This window comes from Cryptomeria japonica, unplaced genomic scaffold (assembly GCF_030272615.1).
Source record: "Cryptomeria japonica unplaced genomic scaffold, Sugi_1.0 HiC_scaffold_254, whole genome shotgun sequence".
Classification (NCBI taxonomy): domain Eukaryota; kingdom Viridiplantae; phylum Streptophyta; class Pinopsida; order Cupressales; family Cupressaceae; genus Cryptomeria; species Cryptomeria japonica.
In genome coordinates this window covers 53,703-67,500 of record NW_026729076.1, presented here as the reverse complement: position 1 = coordinate 67,500, position 13,798 = coordinate 53,703, and the positions used below count along the sequence as shown (strand labels likewise).

The 13,798-nt window shown below is 62.6% G+C and overlaps 2 non-coding genes across 2 annotated transcripts; both read right to left on the bottom strand.

Moving 5' to 3' along the window:
- Positions 1 to 2,479: 2,479 nt before the first annotated feature.
- LOC131869635 (5S ribosomal RNA) lies at positions 2,480 to 2,598 on the bottom strand. The gene has a single exon (XR_009368017.1). It is a non-coding gene; the product is annotated as a 5S ribosomal RNA (ribosomal RNA).
- Positions 2,599 to 10,403: 7,805 nt separating this feature from the next.
- LOC131869614 (5S ribosomal RNA) lies at positions 10,404 to 10,522 on the bottom strand. Its single transcript, XR_009367996.1, has one exon. It is a non-coding gene; the product is annotated as a 5S ribosomal RNA (ribosomal RNA).
- Between the last annotated feature and the right edge of the window lie 3,276 nt (positions 10,523 to 13,798).

Sequence of the window (13,798 nt, the reverse complement as noted above, 5' to 3'; positions counted from 1 at the left end):
AGCCCGGTTTGCCCCGGGTGCGCACCTCGCCTGCACCTTGGCCGGGGTGGGCACCTTGGCTGGGTTTGCCCAGGGTGCGCTCCGAAGCGGGGTTACTGGAGCGCCCCCTCTTTTTTTGTCAGAGCGTTTGGTGGGGTTTCTCGCATTGGCTCTTCCCAGGCCCGGTTGTTGGGTGCGCTCCCACCCTGGCGCGCGCGAAGTTGGAAGTTGGGTTAATTGCCCGGGCGCGCACCTTCGCCAGGGTGGGCACCTTGGTGCGCACACCTTGGCTGGGCTGCGCACCAGGGCGGGCTCAAGATGGCACCAGCATTCCCTTTTTCTCACTATCTTTCAAAACGGAAATTTTAAAATCTCGTTTTTTTTTTGCCTTTTATGGAAATTAGTGAAGGCATCGCATCAAAGGTGCGCACCTCGCTGCCCACCTTGGTGTGCTCCGAGGTGCCCACCACGGTGCGCAACGCCGGTGCGAACCCGGGAGCGCCCCGATGTGTGCTCCAAGGTGCGGCGTGCACGAAGTCGGACCCCGGTTTGCCCCGGGTGCGCACCTCGCGTGCACCTTGGTGCGCACACCTTGGCTGGGTTGCGCGGCCTGGTGGGCACCATGGTGCGCACCAAGGAGCGCTCCGAAGTGTGCTCCAAGGTGCGGCGTGCACGAAGTCGGAGCCCGGTTTGCCCCGGGTACGCACCTCGCGTGCACCTTCGCCGGGGTGGGCACCTCGGCTGGGTTGCGCGCCCTGGTGCGCACCAAGGAGCGCTCCGAAGTGTGCTCCAAGGTGCGGCGTGCACGAAGTCGGAGCCCGGTTTGCCCCGGGTGCGCACCTTCGCCGCGGTGCGCACCATGGCGTGCACGAAGTCGGAGCCCGGTTTGCCCCGGGTGCGCACCTCGCGTGCACCTTCGGCGGGGTTGCGCGCCCTGGTGGGCACCATGGTGCGCACCAAGGAGCGCTCCGAAGTGTGCTCCAAGGTGCGGCGTGCACGAAGTCGGAGCCCGGTTTGCCCCGGGTGCGCACCTCGCGTGCACCTTCGCCGCGGTGGGCACCATGGCGTGCACGAAGTCGGAGCCCGGTTTGCCCCGGGTGCGCACCTCGCGTGCACCTTCGCCGGGGTGGGCACCTCGGCTGGGTTGCGCGCCCTGGTGCGCACCAAGGAGCGCTCCGAAGTGTGCTCCAAGGTGCGGCGTGCACGAAGTCGGAGCCCGGTTTGCCCCGGGTGCGCACCTCGCGTGCACCTTCGCCAGGGTGGGCACCTCGGTGCGCACACCTTCTCAATGTTTTCTTGCCTTTTCTGGAAATTGGTGAAGGCAGCGCATCAAAGGTGCGCACCTCGGTGTGCTCCGAGGTGCGAACCCGAGAGCGCTCCGAGGTGCCCACGAAGTCGAAAGTCGGGTTAATTGCATTGTTTTCCCCGGGTGCGCTCCGAGGTGCGCAACATCGGCGCGCACCAAGGAGGGCTCCGAAGTGTGCTCCAAGGTGCGCACGATGGCGTGCACCTCTGGTGCGCACGATTCGGAGCTCGGTTTGACCGGGGTGCGCACACCTTGGCTGGGTTGCGCACCTTTTGTGCGCTCCAAGGTGCGCACGAAGTCGGAGCTCGGTTTGCCCCGGGTGCGCACCTTCGCCAGGGTGCGCACCTTGATGCGCACGCCTTGGCTGGGCTGCGCACCTTGGTGGGCGCCATGGTGCGCACCTTTCGTGCGCTCCAAGGTGCGCACGAAGTCGGAGCTCGGTTTGCCCCGGGTGCGCACCTTGGTGGGCGCCATGGTGCACTCCGAGGTGCCCAAGATTGGTGCGCACCAAGGAGCGCTCCGAAGTGCGCTCCAAGGTGCGCGCGAAGTCGAAAGTTGGGTTAATTGTCCGGTTTGCCTCGGGTGCGCACCTTGCGTGCACCTTCGCCAGGGTGGGCGCCTTGGTGCGCACACCTTGGCTGGGCTGCGCACACCTTGGCACCCGCGTTTCCTTCATTTTAAATTTTTTTTTTTTACAATCTCTCAAGTGGGAAATTCTATAATCTCAACTTTTTTTGCCTTTTCAGGAAACTTTTGAATGGAGCGCATCATTGGTGCGCTCCGAAGTGTGCTCCAAAGCTCTCTCCAGCTGCGTGCACCTGCCCCGGCCGCGCACCCGGCCCCGCCCAGCTTCGCTCACCTGTCCCGGGCGTCTGGTGCGGAACCTTAGAGTAAGAAACATCACCGTGCACCTTGGCCAACGTGCGCGACTCGACCGAGCGCGCACTGGCCGAGGTGCACACCGATTTCACCTGGGTGCGCGCGCAGCACCTCGGGCGCACCGGGGTGCGCGCACAACGCCCGGGTTGCACCGTGGCCTGTGTGCTCGGGGCGCCTCGGGTGCGCGCTCGGTGTCGCCCCCGCGCGCGCGGTAGTGCGGGCAGCGCACCCCGGCCCGGCCCGGCCCCGACGAGAACGCAAACGGGCAAAAGGTTTATTCAAATAGCATTGCGACGCCCGGCGAAAAACTAAAAAAGGGTGCAACACCGGGACTTCCCGGGAGGTCACCCATCCCAGTACTACTCCGGCCCAAGCGCGCTTAACTGCAGAGTTCTGATGGGATCCGGTGCACTAACGCTGGTATGATCGCACCCGTTATGAGCTTGTCGCAGTGTGTACTTAGCAAACCGCGACCCACGTGCGAATCCACCCCGGCCACCCACCCCCGTCGAGGTGCACACCCTCCCTCGCGAAGTGCGCCCCGTTCGCCAAGTGTGAGCCCTGCCCGGGTGCGCGCACCTTGCTAGGGCGTCGGGTGTGCACCCGGCCCGGCCTACGTGCGTGCACCTGGAGGGGGCGTCGTGTGCGTGCAGTGTCCCGTCTGCAACGCGGTGCCCACACACCACCTCGGGCGCAACGACCTGCGCTCACATGTGGGCCGAGTGCACCTTGGTGCATGTTCGGGGCGCCTCGGGTGCACGCTCGATCTTGCCCCGGTGCACCAAGGCGCTCGGTTTGCCCCGGGTGCGCACTTGGTGCAAGGTGGGCACCCAAAATAGGGATCAAGCACCAAAACACAAGTTTCGGGATGCAAAATGGGACCCAAGGACCACAAATGCGTTCCAAGACCCATGATGGGTCCACGAGAACAAAAATGTGTTCCGAGACTTAATAAACAAATATTGGGTTTTAGGAGAAGAAACATGCTCTGATGCCCAAAACGAGAATCGACCCCGAAAAGGCCACAGGCCAAAAGTGGGATGCGAGACAAAAAAAAATGGGACCCGAGGACCAAAATTGGGTTCCCAGGTCGAAGACAGGGCAACCGGACAAGAAACGACCTCTAAGGCTCGAAATGAGTCCCGACGACTAAAACTTGACAAGAAGCACCCATCAGGCACCCAACTCGACACCCATGGGATGCCGACCCACCCGGGCTTCCACCTAGCACACCTTGGCACCCACCCACCCTCGCACCCAACCTCGCACCCAACTTAGCACCTTTGAACCCACATTGGCACTCACCCTGACCCTGGCACCTTGGAACCCACATTGGCACTCACCTTGACCCTGGCACCCACCTTTGCACTCACCTTGGGACCCACCCTGGCTCCCACCTCGGCACCCACCCAGACACCCACCTTGGTTCCTTGGCACCCACCTTGGATCCTTGGCACCCACCCCGACACCCACCTTGGCACGCAACTTGGCTACTTGCCACCCACCTTGGCTCCTTGACGCCCACCCCGACAACCACCCCGTGACCTACCCTGGCTAGGGTTGGTGCACACCCACCCTGGTGCCCACCTTGGCACCCACCCTATGACCCACCTTGGCACGCACCTTAGTACCCACCCCGTTACCCACCCTAGGACCCACCCCGTGACCCACCTTGGCCAGGGTGGGTGCCTTGGTGCGCACAACTTGCCTGGGCTGCACACCAGGGCGGGCTCAAGATGGCACCCGCGTTCCGTTTTTTTCACTATCTTTCAAAACGGAAATTTTAAAATCTCATTTTTTTCTTTTTTTTGCCTTTTCTGGAAATTAGTGAAGGCAGCGCATCAAAGGTGCGCAATGCTGGTGCGAACCCGGGAGCGCTCCGATGTGTGCTCCAAGGTGCGGCGTGCACGAAGTCCGAGCCCGGTTTGCCCCGGGTGCGCACCTCGCGTGCACCTTCGCCGGGGTGAGCACCTTGGCTGGGTTGCGCGCCCTGGTGCGTACCAAGGAGCGCTCTGAAGTGTGCTCCAAGGTGCGGCGTGCACGAAGTCGGAGCCCGGTTTGCCCCGGGTGTGCACCTCGGGTGCGCACCTCGCGTGCACCTTCGCTGCGGTGGGCACCTTGGCTGGGTTGCGCGCCTTGGTGGGCACCATGCAGTGCACGAAGTCGGAGCCCGGTTTGCCCCGGGCGCGCACCTCCGCCAGGGTGGGCACCTTGGTGCGCACAACTTGCCTGGGCTGCGCATCAGGAAGGGCTCAAGATGGCACCCGCGTTCCGTTTTTTTCACTATCTTTCAGAACGGAAATTTTAAAATATCGTTTTTTTTTGCCTTTTCTGGAAATTAGTGAAGGCAGCGCATCAAAGGTGCGCAACGCTGGTGCGAACCTGGGAGCGCTCCGATGTGTGCTCCAAGGTGCGGCGTGCACGAAGTCGGAGCCCGGTTTGCCTCGGGTGCGCCCTGGTGGGCACCATGGTGCGCACCAAGGAGCGCTCCGAAGTGTGCTCCAAGGTGCGGCCTGCACGAAGTCGGAGCCCGGTTTGCCCCGGGTGTGCACCTCGGGTGGGCACCTTGGTGCGCATGCCTTGCCTGGGCTGCGCACCAGGGCGGGCTCAAGATGGCACCCGCGTTCCTTTTTTTTCACTATCTTTCAAAACGGAAATTTTAAAATCTCATTTTTTTTTGCCTTTTTCTGGAAATTAGTGAAGGCAGCGCATCAAAGGTGCGCACCTCGCTGCCCACCACGGTGCGCAACGCCGGTGGGCACCCGGGAGTGCTTCGAAGTGTGCTCCAAGGTGCTGCGTGCACGTTGTCGGAGCCCGGTTTGCCCCGGGTGCGCACCTCGCGTGCACCTTCGTCGGGGTGGGCACCTTGGCTTGGTTTGCCCCGGCTGCGCTCCGAAGCGGGGTTATTGGAGCGCCGCCTCTTTTTTTGTCGGAGCGTTTGGTGGGGTTTCTCGCATTGGCTCTTCCGAGGCCCGGTTGCCACCCTGGCGCGCACGAAGTCGGAAGTAGGGTTAATTGCCCGGGTGCGCACCTTTGCCAGGGTGGCACCTTACCTGGGCTGCGCACCAGGGCGGGCTCAAGATGGCACGCGCGTTCCGTTTTTTTCACTATCTTTCAAAACGGAAATTTTAAAATCTCCTTTTTTTTTTGCCTTTTCTGGAAATTAGTGAAGGCAGCGCATCAAAGGTGCGCACCTCGCTGCCCACCTTGGTGTGCTCTGAGGTGCGCACCCGGGAGCGCTACGAAGTGTGCTCCAAGGTGCGGCGTGCACGTTGTCGGAGCCCGGTTTGCCCCGGGTGCGCACCTCGCCTGCACCTTGGCCGGGGTGGGCACCTTGGCTGGGTTTGCCCAGGGTGCGCTCCGAAGCGGGGTTACTGGAGCGCCCCCTCTTTTTTTGTCAGAGAGTTTGGTGGGGTTTCTCGCATTGGCTCTTCCCAGGCCCGGTTGTTGGGTGCGCTCCCACCCTGGCGCGCGCGAAGTTGGAAGTTGGGTTAATTGCCCGGGCGCGCACCTTCGCCAGGGTGGGCACCTTGGTGCGCAAACCTTGGCTGGGCTGCGCACCAGGGCGGGCTCAAGATGGCACCAGCATTCCCTTTTTCTCACTATCTTTCAAAACGGAAATTTTAAAATCTCGTTTTTTTTTTGCCTTTTATGGAAATTAGTGAAGGCATCGCATCAAAGGTGCGCACCTCGCTGCCCACCTTGGTGTGCTCCGAGGTGCCCACCACGGTGCGCAACGCCGGTGCGAACCCGGGAGCGCCCCGATGTGTGCTCCAAGGTGCGGCGTGCACGAAGTCGGACCCCGGTTTGCCCCGGGTGCGCACCTCGCGTGCACCTTGGTGCGCACACCTTGGCTGGGTTGCGCGGCCTGGTGGGCACCATGGTGCGCACCAAGGAGCGCTCCGAAGTGTGCTCCAAGGTGCGGCGTGCACGAAGTCGGAGCCCGGTTTGCCCCGGGTGCGCACCTTCGCCGCGGTGGGCACCATGGCGTGCACGAAGTCGGAGCCCGGTTTGCCCCGGGTGCGCACCTCGCGTGCACCTTCGCCGGGGTGGGCACCTCGGCTGGGTTGCGCGCCCTGGTGCGCACCAAGGAGCGCTCTGAAGTGTGCTCCAAGGTGCGGCGTGCACGAAGTCGGAGCCCGGTTTGCCCCGGGTGTGCACCTCGCGTGCACCTTCGCTGCGGTGGGCACCTTGGCTGGGTTGCGCGCCTTGGTGGGCACCATGCAGTGCACGAAGTCGGAGCCCGGTTTGCCCCGGGCGCGCACCTCCGCCAGGGTGGGCACCTTGGTGCGCACAACTTGCCTGGGCTGCGCACCAGGAAGGGCTCAAGATGGCACCCGCGTTCCGTTTTTTTCACTATCTTTCAGAACGGAAATTTTAAAATATCGTTTTTTTTTGCCTTTTCTGGAAATTAGTGAAGGCAGCGCATCAAAGGTGCGCAACGCTGGTGCGAACCTGGGAGCGCTCCGATGTGTGCTCCAAGGTGCGGCGTGCACGAAGTCGGACCCCGGTTTGCCCCGGGTGCGCACCTCGCGTGCACCTTGGTGCGCACACCTTGGCTGGGTTGCGCGCCCTGGTGGGCACCATGGTGCGCACCAAGGAGCGCTCCGAAGTGTGCTCCAAGGTGCGGCGTGCACGAAGTCGGAGCCCGGTTTGCCCCGGGTGCGCACCTCGCGTGCACCTTCGCCGCGGTGGGCACCATGGCGTGCACGAAGTCGGAGCCCGGTTTGCCCCGGGTGCGCACCTCGCGTGCACCTTCGCCGGGGTGGGCACCTTAGTGTGCAGACCTTGGCTGGGTTGCGCGCCCTGGTGGGCACCATGGTGCGCACCAAGGAGCGCTCCGAAGTGTGCTCCAAGGTGCGGCCTGCACGAAGTCGGAGCCCGGTTTGCCCCGGGTGTGCACCTCGGGTGGGCACCTTGGTGCGCATGCCTTGCCTGGGCTGCGCACCAGGGCGGGCTCAAGATGGCACCCGCGTTCCTTTTTTTTCACTATCTTTCAAAACGGAAATTTTAAAATCTCATTTTTTTTTGCCTTTTTCTGGAAATTAGTGAAGGCAGCGCATCAAAGGTGCGCACCTCGCTGCCCACCACGGTGCGCAACGCCGGTGGGCACCCGGGAGTGCTTCGAAGTGTGCTCCAAGGTGCTGCGTGCACGTTGTCGGAGCCCGGTTTGCCCCGGGTGCGCACCTCGCGTGCACCTTCGTCGGGGTGGGCACCTTGGCTGGGTTTGCCCCGGCTGCGCTCCGAAGCGGGGTTATTGGAGCGCCGCCTCTTTTTTTGTCGGAGCGTTTGGTGGGGTTTCTCGCATTGGCTCTTCCGAGGCCCGGTTGCCACCCTGGCGCGCATGAAGTCGGAAGTAGGGTTAATTGCCCGGGTGCGCACCTTTGCCAGGGTGGGCACCTTACCTGGGCTGCGCACCAGGGCGGGCTCAAGATGGCACGCGCGTTCCGTTTTTTTCACTATCTTTCAAAACGGAAATTTTAAAATCTCCTTTTTTTTTTGCCTTTTCTGGAAATTAGTGAAGGCAGCGCATCAAAGGTGCGCACCTCGCTGCCCACCTTGGTGTGCTCTGAGGTGCGCACCCGGGAGCGCTACGAAGTGTGCTCCAAGGTGCGGCGTGCACGTTGTCGGAGCCCGGTTTGCCCCGGGTGCGCACCTCGCCTGCACCTTGGCCGGGGTGGGCACCTTGGCTGGGTTTGCCCAGGGTGCGCTCCGAAGCGGGGTTACTGGAGCGCCCCCTCTTTTTTTGTCAGAGCGTTTGGTGGGGTTTCTCGCATTGGCTCTTCCCAGGCCCGGTTGTTGGGTGCGCTCCCACCCTGGCGCGCGCGAAGTTGGAAGTTGGGTTAATTGCCCGGGCGCGCACCTTCGCCAGGGTGGGCACCTTGGTGCGCACACCTTGGCTGGGCTGCGCACCAGGGCGGGCTCAAGATGGCACCAGCATTCCCTTTTTCTCACTATCTTTCAAAACGGAAATTTTAAAATCTCGTTTTTTTTTTGCCTTTTATGGAAATTAGTGAAGGCATCGCATCAAAGGTGCGCACCTCGCTGCCCACCTTGGTGTGCTCCGAGGTGCCCACCACGGTGCGCAACGCCGGTGCGAACCCGGGAGCGCCCCGATGTGTGCTCCAAGGTGCGGCGTGCACGAAGTCGGACCCCGGTTTGCCCCGGGTGCGCACCTCGCGTGCACCTTGGTGCGCACACCTTGGCTGGGTTGCGCGGCCTGGTGGGCACCATGGTGCGCACCAAGGAGCGCTCCGAAGTGTGCTCCAAGGTGCGGCGTGCACGAAGTCGGAGCCCGGTTTGCCCCGGGTACGCACCTCGCGTGCACCTTCGCCGGGGTGGGCACCTCGGCTGGGTTGCGCGCCCTGGTGCGCACCAAGGAGCGCTCCGAAGTGTGCTCCAAGGTGCGGCGTGCACGAAGTCGGAGCCCGGTTTGCCCCGGGTGCGCACCTTCGCCGCGGTGCGCACCATGGCGTGCACGAAGTCGGAGCCCGGTTTGCCCCGGGTGCGCACCTCGCGTGCACCTTCGGCGGGGTTGCGCGCCCTGGTGGGCACCATGGTGCGCACCAAGGAGCGCTCCGAAGTGTGCTCCAAGGTGCGGCGTGCACGAAGTCGGAGCCCGGTTTGCCCCGGGTGCGCACCTCGCGTGCACCTTCGGCGGGGTTGCGCGCCCTGGTGGGCACCATGGTGCGCACCAAGGAGCGCTCCGAAGTGTGCTCCAAGGTGCGGCGTGCACGAAGTCGGAGCCCGGTTTGCCCCGGGTGCGCACCTCGCGTGCACCTTCGCCGCGGTGGGCACCATGGCGTGCACGAAGTCGGAGCCCGGTTTGCCCCGGGTGCGCACCTCGCGTGCACCTTCGCCGGGGTGGGCACCTCGGCTGGGTTGCGCGCCCTGGTGCGCACCAAGGAGCGCTCCGAAGTGTGCTCCAAGGTGCGGCGTGCACGAAGTCGGAGCCCGGTTTGCCCCGGGTGCGCACCTCGCGTGCACCTTCGCCAGGGTGGGCACCTCGGTGCGCACACCTTCTCAATGTTTTCTTGCCTTTTCTGGAAATTGGTGAAGGCAGCGCATCAAAGGTGCGCACCTCGGTGTGCTCCGAGGTGCGAACCCGAGAGCGCTCCGAGGTGCCCACGAAGTCGAAAGTCGGGTTAATTGCATTGTTTTCCCCGGGTGCGCTCCGAGGTGCGCAACATCGGCGCGCACCAAGGAGGGCTCCGAAGTGTGCTCCAAGGTGCGCACGATGGCGTGCACCTCTGGTGCGCACGATTCGGAGCTCGGTTTGACCGGGGTGCGCACACCTTGGCTGGGTTGCGCACCTTTTGTGCGCTCCAAGGTGCGCACGAAGTCGGAGCTCGGTTTGCCCCGGCTGCGCACCTTCGCCAGGGTGCGCACCTTGATGCGCACGCCTTGGCTGGGCTGCGCACCTTGGTGGGCGCCATGGTGCGCACCTTTCGTGCGCTCCAAGGTGCGCACGAAGTCGGAGCTCGGTTTGCCCCGGGTGCGCACCTTGGTGGGCGCCATGGTGCACTCCGAGGTGCCCAAGATTGGTGCGCACCAAGGAGCGCTCCGAAGTGCGCTCCAAGGTGCGCGCGAAGTCGAAAGTTGGGTTAATTGTCCGGTTTGCCTCGGGTGCGCACCTTGCGTGCACCTTCGCCAGGGTGGGCGCCTTGGTGCGCACACCTTGGCTGGGCTGCGCACACCTTGGCACCCGCGTTTCCTTCATTTTAAATTTTTTTTTTTTACAATCTCTCAAGTGGGAAATTCTATAATCTCAACTTTTTTTGCCTTTTCAGGAAACTTTTGAATGGAGCGCATCATTGGTGCGCTCCGAAGTGTGCTCCAAAGCTCTCTCCAGCTGCGTGCACCTGCCCCGGCCGCGCACCCGGCCCCGCCCAGCTTCGCTCACCTGTCCCGGGCGTCTGGTGCGGAACCTTAGAGTAAGAAACATCACCGTGCACCTTGGCCAACGTGCGCGACTCGACCGAGCGCGCACTGGCCGAGGTGCACACCGATTTCACCTGGGTGCGCGCGCAGCACCTCGGGCGCACCGGGGTGCGCGCACAACGCCCGGGTTGCACCGTGGCCTGTGTGCTCGGGGCGCCTCGGGTGCGCGCTCGGTGTCGCCCCCCGCGCGCGCGGTAGTGCGGGCAGCGCACCCCGGCCCGGCCCGGCCCCGACGAGAACGCAAACGGGCAAAAGGTTTATTCAAATAGCATTGCGACGCCCGGCGAAAAACTAAAAAAGGGTGCAACACCGGGACTTCCCGGGAGGTCACCCATCCCAGTACTACTCCGGCCCAAGCGCGCTTAACTGCGGAGTTCTGATGGGATCCGGTGCACTAACGCTGGTATGATCGCACCCGTTATGAGCTTGTCGCAGTGTGTACTTAGCAAACCGCGACCCACGTGCGAATCCACCCCGGCCACCCACCCCCGTCGAGGTGCACACCCTCCCTCGCGAAGTGCGCCCCGTTCGCCAAGTGTGAGCCCTGCCCGGGTGCGCGCACCTTGCTAGGGCGTCGGGTGTGCACCCGGCCCGGCCTACGTGCGTGCACCTGGAGGGGGCGTCGTGTGCGTGCAGTGTCCCGTCTGCAACGCGGTGCCCACACACCACCTCGGGCGCAACGACCTGCGCTCACATGTGGGCCGAGTGCACCTTGGTGCATGTTCGGGGCGCCTCGGGTGCACGCTCGATCTTGCCCCGGTGCACCAAGGCGCTCGGTTTGCCCCGGGTGCGCACTTGGTGCAAGGTGGGCACCCAAAATAGGGATCAAGCACCAAAACACAAGTTTCGGGATGCAAAATGGGACCCAAGGACCACAAATGCGTTCCAAGACCCATGATGGGTCCACGAGAACAAAAATGTGTTCCGAGACTTAATAAACAAATATTGGGTTTTAGGAGAAGAAACATGCTCTGATGCCCAAAACGAGAATCGACCCCGAAAAGGCCACAGGCCAAAAGTGGGATGCGAGACAAAAAAAAATGGGACCCGAGGACCAAAATTGGGTTCCCAGGTCGAAGACAGGGCAACCGGACAAGAAACGACCTCTAAGGCTCGAAATGAGTCCCGACGACTAAAACTTGACAAGAAGCACCCATCAGGCACCCAACTCGACACCCATGGGATGCCGACCCACCCGGGCTTCCACCTAGCACACCTTGGCACCCACCCACCCTCGCACCCAACCTCGCACCCAACTTAGCACCTTTGAACCCACATTGGCACTCACCCTGACCCTGGCACCTTGGAACCCACATTGGCACTCACCTTGACCCTGGCACCCACCTTTGCACTCACCTTGGGACCCACCCTGGCTCCCACCTCGGCACCCACCCAGACACCCACCTTGGTTCCTTGGCACCCACCTTGGATCCTTGGCACCCACCCCGACACCCACCTTGGCACGCAACTTGGCTACTTGCCACCCACCTTGGCTCCTTGACGCCCACCCCGACAACCACCCCGTGACCTACCCTGGCTAGGGTTGGTGCACACCCACCCTGGTGCCCACCTTGGCACCCACCCTATGACCCACCTTGGCACGCACCTTAGTACCCACCCCGTTACCCACCCTAGGACCCACCCCGTGACCCACCTTGGCCAGGGTGGGTGCCTTGGTGCGCACAACTTGCCTGGGCTGCACACCAGGGCGGGCTCAAGATGGCACCCGCGTTCCGTTTTTTTCACTATCTTTCAAAACGGAAATTTTAAAATCTCATTTTTTTCTTTTTTTTGCCTTTTCTGGAAATTAGTGAAGGCAGCGCATCAAAGGTGCGCAATGCTGGTGCGAACCCGGGAGCGCTCCGATGTGTGCTCCAAGGTGCGGCGTGCACGAAGTCCGAGCCCGGTTTGCCCCGGGTGCGCACCTCGCGTGCACCTTCGCCGGGGTGAGCACCTTGGCTGGGTTGCGCGCCCTGGTGCGTACCAAGGAGCGCTCTGAAGTGTGCTCCAAGGTGCGGCGTGCACGAAGTCGGAGCCCGGTTTGCCCCGGGTGTGCACCTCGGGTGCGCACCTCGCGTGCACCTTCGCTGCGGTGGGCACCTTGGCTGGGTTGCGCGCCTTGGTGGGCACCATGCAGTGCACGAAGTCGGAGCCCGGTTTGCCCCGGGCGCGCACCTCCGCCAGGGTGGGCACCTTGGTGCGCACAACTTGCCTGGGCTGCGCATCAGGAAGGGCTCAAGATGGCACCCGCGTTCCGTTTTTTTCACTATCTTTCAGAACGGAAATTTTAAAATATCGTTTTTTTTTGCCTTTTCTGGAAATTAGTGAAGGCAGCGCATCAAAGGTGCGCAACGCTGGTGCGAACCTGGGAGCGCTCCGATGTGTGCTCCAAGGTGCGGCGTGCACGAAGTCGGAGCCCGGTTTGCCTCGGGTGCGCCCTGGTGGGCACCATGGTGCGCACCAAGGAGCGCTCCGAAGTGTGCTCCAAGGTGCGGCCTGCACGAAGTCGGAGCCCGGTTTGCCCCGGGTGTGCACCTCGGGTGGGCACCTTGGTGCGCATGCCTTGCCTGGGCTGCGCACCAGGGCGGGCTCAAGATGGCACCCGCGTTCCTTTTTTTTCACTATCTTTCAAAACGGAAATTTTAAAATCTCATTTTTTTTTGCCTTTTTCTGGAAATTAGTGAAGGCAGCGCATCAAAGGTGCGCACCTCGCTGCCCACCACGGTGCGCAACGCCGGTGGGCACCCGGGAGTGCTTCGAAGTGTGCTCCAAGGTGCTGCGTGCACGTTGTCGGAGCCCGGTTTGCCCCGGGTGCGCACCTCGCGTGCACCTTCGTCGGGGTGGGCACCTTGGCTTGGTTTGCCCCGGCTGCGCTCCGAAGCGGGGTTATTGGAGCGCCGCCTCTTTTTTTGTCGGAGCGTTTGGTGGGGTTTCTCGCATTGGCTCTTCCGAGGCCCGGTTGCCACCCTGGCGCGCACGAAGTCGGAAGTAGGGTTAATTGCCCGGGTGCGCACCTTTGCCAGGGTGGCACCTTACCTGGGCTGCGCACCAGGGCGGGCTCAAGATGGCACGCGCGTTCCGTTTTTTTCACTATCTTTCAAAACGGAAATTTTAAAATCTCCTTTTTTTTTTGCCTTTTCTGGAAATTAGTGAAGGCAGCGCATCAAAGGTGCGCACCTCGCTGCCCACCTTGGTGTGCTCTGAGGTGCGCACCCGGGAGCGCTACGAAGTGTGCTCCAAGGTGCGGCGTGCACGTTGTCGGAGCCCGGTTTGCCCCGGGTGCGCACCTCGCCTGCACCTTGGCCGGGGTGGGCACCTTGGCTGGGTTTGCCCAGGGTGCGCTCCGAAGCGGGGTTACTGGAGCGCCCCCTCTTTTTTTGTCAGAGAGTTTGGTGGGGTTTCTCGCATTGGCTCTTCCCAGGCCCGGTTGTTGGGTGCGCTCCCACCCTGGCGCGCGCGAAGTTGGAAGTTGGGTTAATTGCCCGGGCGCGCACCTTCGCCAGGGTGGGCACCTTGGTGCGCAAACCTTGGCTGGGCTGCGCACCAGGGCGGGCTCAAGATGGCACCAGCATTCCCTTTTTCTCACTATCTTTCAAAACGGAAATTTTAAAATCTCGTTTTTTTTTTGCCTTTTATGGAAATTAGTGAAGGCATCGCATCAAAGGTGCGCACCTCGCTGCCCACCTTGGTGTG